Consider the following 6000-nt stretch of genomic DNA (forward strand, 5'->3'; position numbering starts at 1 on the left):
GCTTATCTGGCCCTTTAGTTGCTACAGTACATGCTCCAATACGTTCTCCAGGTAGAGGCTGACATAGAAACGCGGAATGAGAGATGTGAGAGTAAACCAAAACAGTTAAAGAACTATTTCATCGCTGGGAATATGAAGGTGTATTGAACTCCGAGATCCTGTGTAGTATAAATGTGCAAACATTTTAAAAATCATGTTATCCTAGCCTGAGAAAAGGCGTGAAAGAAAAGAGTGTTTTATGGTCTCACTGTCTGACCCAGCATTTTCCCATGTGTAAAAAAAACTATCTAAAATAAATGACAATATCCTAATCACACTCAAAAGGCAGACGTTAAATATAAGTAATAAAGTTGTTGGCAGCAAAACTAGCCCATACATTACAGGATACCATTGACTATAACTGTGGAACTACTTGGTAGGGTCCTCCTAATCTCCTGTGGCTTGTAGAATTGATTGTCCTCACTGTGGAGGATTTATCAGCCTGGGAAGCCTTAATCGATCACTACCGCTATCAACAAAAAACACGGACTCCAACACCATCAACAGAACCGGGAGTTTATCCACCCTCATTTAACCCCTAACCCTAACACTTTTTTTTTTACTTAACCATGACATATGATCTATTTCTTCTGTACACATTAAACACAAATAATACTGGCACCACTACAGAGAAGTGCAGATGATTGTACTGTAATATATCCAGGAATTTACATGTTTTACACTACCAATTACTATTTTAATCAGTATACAGGACTTTGTTGTGGTTGGCAGTCACTGCTTTCTTAGCTTCTGAGGTGAGTCTTGGCTGCTATTTTTAAAATTGGTTCCATTTAGAAGAAATTAGAGGTAAATTGGCCGCAGCACTGACAATCTCATGCTTTGCCTCTTTTAGCTATTAATGGTGTTGAACCAAATCAATATTCCTTAAGTCTAACCGTGGTTTTCCTATCTTATTTCCCATTAGTTTACTGTAGAGCAACTGTTGTTTTAATGATATACTCTCTTTATTTGCCAGTGCCTGCTCAGTCCATCCAGTAAATGAGAAAACATTGCATTTGTTTTCCTCCACTTACAGATCCTATTTCTTTGAGGGTATCACCTGTTTTAACGGTGTTGAGAATGACTCATATGTTTCCAATATCACAACGTGGCCCACTTGATGGTAAACACGGCTAACAAAATAGTCAATGAATTGATTTTTACATTTACAGTCCATGCTCAGTCTGTCTTAAGAGCATGTGCAGCAAAACAAAGTTAAAGGCATAGTGATTAATTAAACATAGAGCATTAAATATTAAAAAAACTAAACCATAGGGCTTCTTTGCGAAAAAATAACATACAAGATTGAAGTCTAACCAAAGATCTGCCTCACTAAATGCAGTGCCACAGCTCTCTCCACTCACCCGAACCGCTCCATAAACAGCCTAATGTTGTGAAAACAGAATAAATTGTCCATTTCACCCGTAACATTCTTTCAAAACTGAAGCCTCCCTAGACAAATGGAGGAATGGCCGATGCGTACTAGATGTGGATATCCTAGTGTTACATTTTGGTGCTCATTAGGATGCCTGGGGCGGCTGGTGTTGAGGCAGTGCAATCCTGCAAGGTTCTCTAGGTCAGAACAAGACCAAACAAAGCAACCGCTCTCATATGTAACCCACTTACTTTTCATATATCTATACCATTAAAATTCTAAATTGTACACCTGATCCCGACTGCAGCACCGAAAATTTATTAAAATACAAGTGTTCTTAAGGGCAGTCGAGCCCTAATCCCCCTAACTGCGATGGAAGGCTTTCCAAAGAGGACGTGACAGCAAATTCATCCATACAGCTTTTGGTCCACAGTGGCTTTAAGGGCGAGTCCGTGCATGCAATTAAATATAGCACAGCAGACTCCCAGATCTTTCTGATCCAGTCAATTTATTTTTCTGGGCTCTCCATAACAAACTGCCCACGTGTTGTGAAATAAGATCAATCTAGAGCCCAATTTATAAAGAAACAACCTCCTACTGTATATGTCTGGTTGAGTGTTCTGGGCAAATGCCACAGATTCGAAAATCAGAACTTGTGGCACGGCAAACATGACAGTTAAGGAAACACAGCTTAATACTGGAAGTAACAATCTCTTCTGCTGATCCTTAAATTCAAGTCGAAAGCATGATCTGTCACTTAATCCTGCTAAATATCCCCACATCCGCATGGCATGTCATCTCCGGGTCAGTTGGTCACACATGTTGTATATAACAATCCCTCATTAAGTCTGTTTGCCTAGTGTGTGTGTGTGTGTGTGTGTGTGTGTGTGTGTGTGTGTGTGTGTGTGTCACTGAGGCTGATTTGTCACCGGGGAATGACACAAACATCTCACTGTAATCGGGAGACTTGACCTTTCCATCTGCCGCTGGATTTGCCTTGAAGGATTCGTGGTTGAAAGTGCAACTGAGGACAGCTACTGTTTTTTAAAGCTGACCACTGAAACTGACTTATAACAGGCATAATATTGTTGACCCAAAATGGAGGTGGATGAACAGCTTCTAGAAATATTGTTATCGATCGCTGACGAGACAAAATGAAAATAGTTACTCAAAACCTGTGTTCATTGGATTCTGGGATATAGGATGGGTGGATGATTCAAAAACAACATTGAAATGACACCACAATGATTCCACTGTTCATTTAGTTAACAACACAGAGTCCAGCATTCACCCTTCTTTTAGCTTTGTTTTGGTCTCCACCCAAAAATATCTCAGCCTATTTAAAGTAACAGAAAACATACTCCACTATGTTCACCTACAAGTAGCTAACCTTTCTGCCATTTGGTGCCGGGCGGGTAGTGTACAGCAGTGTTGGGAAAGTTCTTTTTCTACGTGAACTAGTTCAAAGTTCAGTTCACACACTTTAAAATGAACTAGTTCAGTTCATAGTTCATAATTCAAAATTCTGAACTAAGTTCACAGTTCAAAAATGAACTACGTAGTTCATAGTTATTTTTTTTCAATATGTTGCTGCAGGCTATTATTTTTATATATAATTGCCACATTCCATATAGAACCACAGACAGACATTATTTCAATAACATTCAGTCCACACTAGAAGCCAGCAACAGCTTTTACCCCTACAGTATATTCTCAAAAACATGAGGAAAAAGTTGCTGTTTGAATGGTCTTTTTAATGAGGAATTATTCAAACAAAAACGGTTAAGGTGCAAATGTTTTTCCATTTTTATAATTTTCCAAACCTGGAAACAATTCACATGAAATTTCATTCAAAGAAAGCAATACTGGAAAAATATACCAGGCAGGTTCTACAAACAAATTACAACTTAAAATAGTAAAACCCTCAAGTAGACCATTCTAAACTGCAGTATAGGGCCTACTGTTAACAACAAAGTCCAGAAGATGTGTTGACATAATTATTAACACAAACACAATCTGAGGTAGGTAACAATCATACGAAGAAGAGGGTAGAGCCTGAGGCTAGGTCCATGGTCTAAGTAAGTGCTGCTGCATTCATTCATTTGTTTTTTTTTTTTTTTCGCGGTGTTTCGCATTTTGATGACGCAGAAGCGGTGCGACGCTGTGGTGGCATGTGTTGCCAGATTGGATGTTTTTCAGCTACATATTAAGGGCTGTTTACGCTGTCTTTTCATGGAGGGGTTTTCTATGGAAATCTGGCACTCGATGAACGATTGAATGACTGTAAGAGCGCCGTTCACAAACGCCAGAATGAACGCGTTCGCAATAACGTTCATCAGGCAGAAATACACACGTTCAGTTCACGTTCGCCCCCAATATGAACGAGTTCATGAGTTCATTGAACGCGTTCAGGCACAACACTGTACAGAGTGTTTATGACAGCTTTTTAATTTAGTTTTTTACTGATTTGCTGCAGATTGGAATCAAAAACAAACCAAAAACTAAGAGCTAAAAGGCTATTTAAAGAGGACCTATGATACTTTTCGACTTTTATGACCTATAAACGTTGTTATAATGATTTATAGTCATGTTTAACCATACTAGAGTATCAAATAATTACGTACATGCATTTCGACGTATTCCCTGCTGACCGTCTGGGGTGGCTATGCAGAGCACTAAACACTATGGCAGCCGGTCGAGCCGAACTCGTTCAAATTTCCGGATAGTTTCTGTCACGCTCGGGTCGTTTCTGTCATGTTTCCATGTATGGTAATGCTGCCGCTCAGGCAAGCTCCGGCTGCATGCCCCCACCTTCCTGAAAATTTCAAGCTGTTGGAAGGAAGGTAACCAATCACAACGGAGTGGGGTTTGCAGCAGGTGGGGGCGCAGAAGCTCAAAGCAGTGTGTAGAGAGAGACTGCTGTGCTCGCTAGGGTAAGAGGAAGAGTGTCCCGAAAATCTACATAGTTTTTTGTGATGTGATTCGTGTCAGGTTGCTCTATAGCAGTTTTTAACAAGAAATGAAGACCAGAAAAGTAGTATAATAGGATCTCTTTAAAGCTCCACAAAGATGGGGGGAACTGCATCCCGTTTTAAATACAACACATTTACTGTGTTCTATTGTCAAGATATATGATTATTGCAGCTTTAATTTGCGTGTTGTGAAACCAAAACAATGACACGAAAGATGTTGAAAAGCCCCATAAATCTTAGAGGAGTTAAGGGGTCAAGCGATGATCCTCCCTGGGTTAATCTCAAAGTAACACCTTCCATATTACACAGTCGTTTCTTTCAATGTTAAAGTAAAAATATTGACTATGATGTTGGTGATTAAAAGAAAAATACTTTACTGTTAGAAGGGGGTTATTCCATAGTTAGCTGAAATATATTGGATTACATGACTGTTTTTGATAAACTCAGTGGATTACTTTGTTAAGCGGATACGGGATTACACTGTGACAGCAATTTTGTTCAAATGTTACTCAGCAGAGTCAAGCTTCCTGCTTGTACTAAAGCTGGGATCCCACAAGCTTCCTTAAAGGTCAAAATTGTTCAAAATGCACTTTCATGTTTTCAATGTTAATATGGCTCTCCGATGTGTTAAGAGACTCCAAATTATGAGAAAAAACCTTCTCTCCTTTTCTCCACCTTCCTGAAACCCTGTGTTTAAAGACCCCAGTCAGATTTCTCTCCCATTATTACATCATAAGGAAGAAGCCACGTCCCCTCATTACCAACCTAACTTAGCACCACCTCCACCTGTGATAAGCACACCCCCAGATACCCCTCAATATAACTGGCAGTTAGATTCCGGGCCAATGAGAGTAGAGTGGGCTTTTTGGAGGGCGGGGCCTAAATAGAGCGTTTCAGACAGAGGTTGAAGAGATGAGATGCAGCAACGGCACTGTGATAAAGTGCTTTTTGGACGGTACACCATGAAAAATTGTTCTAGTAAAAACCCAAATTACTAAGCAATATATGTTCCTTTATGTTTTAACTGAATCATTTCTATTCACCAAGGGTCTTGTTACACACTGAATTTCCAACTCTTTTGAAGCCTCACCTTTCTTTCTTTTTATCTATATTTTATTGGAGCTTTTTTATTATTCATCTTCTTGAAAGACAGCTCGGGACTCCCTATTCACTTTGCTCTATATCTGCTTCACTGATTTGTATTGCTGCAGCCACACCAGGCCAAGTCACGCATGCAATTTTGTCTCTTTTAATTATCCATCTTTACTTAAAAAGGCGTTTTAAAAACGCATGCCTTTTTGCCCAAAAACGCTGTAACTGGCAGGTGAAATCTGTCGAGGTACAGGTTTTCATTTTAGGCAAGTCGGAGCAGTTTGTCTGTGTGCATGACAGCTCGTGCCAGTTTATAAGTGCCTGGATTCCGTTACAATCAATCAGGGAGGGTTTCCCCATTTAGTTGTCAGGGAGAAAATCACCAAATACAATTGTTTATGAAAGCCTACCAAGCCCAATCTGTCAAAAAGTGGCTTTGTCAGCAGAATGCAAAAAGGCAGCGTCGCAGTGTTAACTCTGCACAGGTTTCATCCCTCAGAAATGGAAAACATGCCGACACTG

Source organism: Ammodytes marinus (assembly GCF_949987685.1).
Source record: "Ammodytes marinus genome assembly, chromosome: 20".
Taxonomy (NCBI): domain Eukaryota; kingdom Metazoa; phylum Chordata; class Actinopteri; order Uranoscopiformes; family Ammodytidae; genus Ammodytes; species Ammodytes marinus.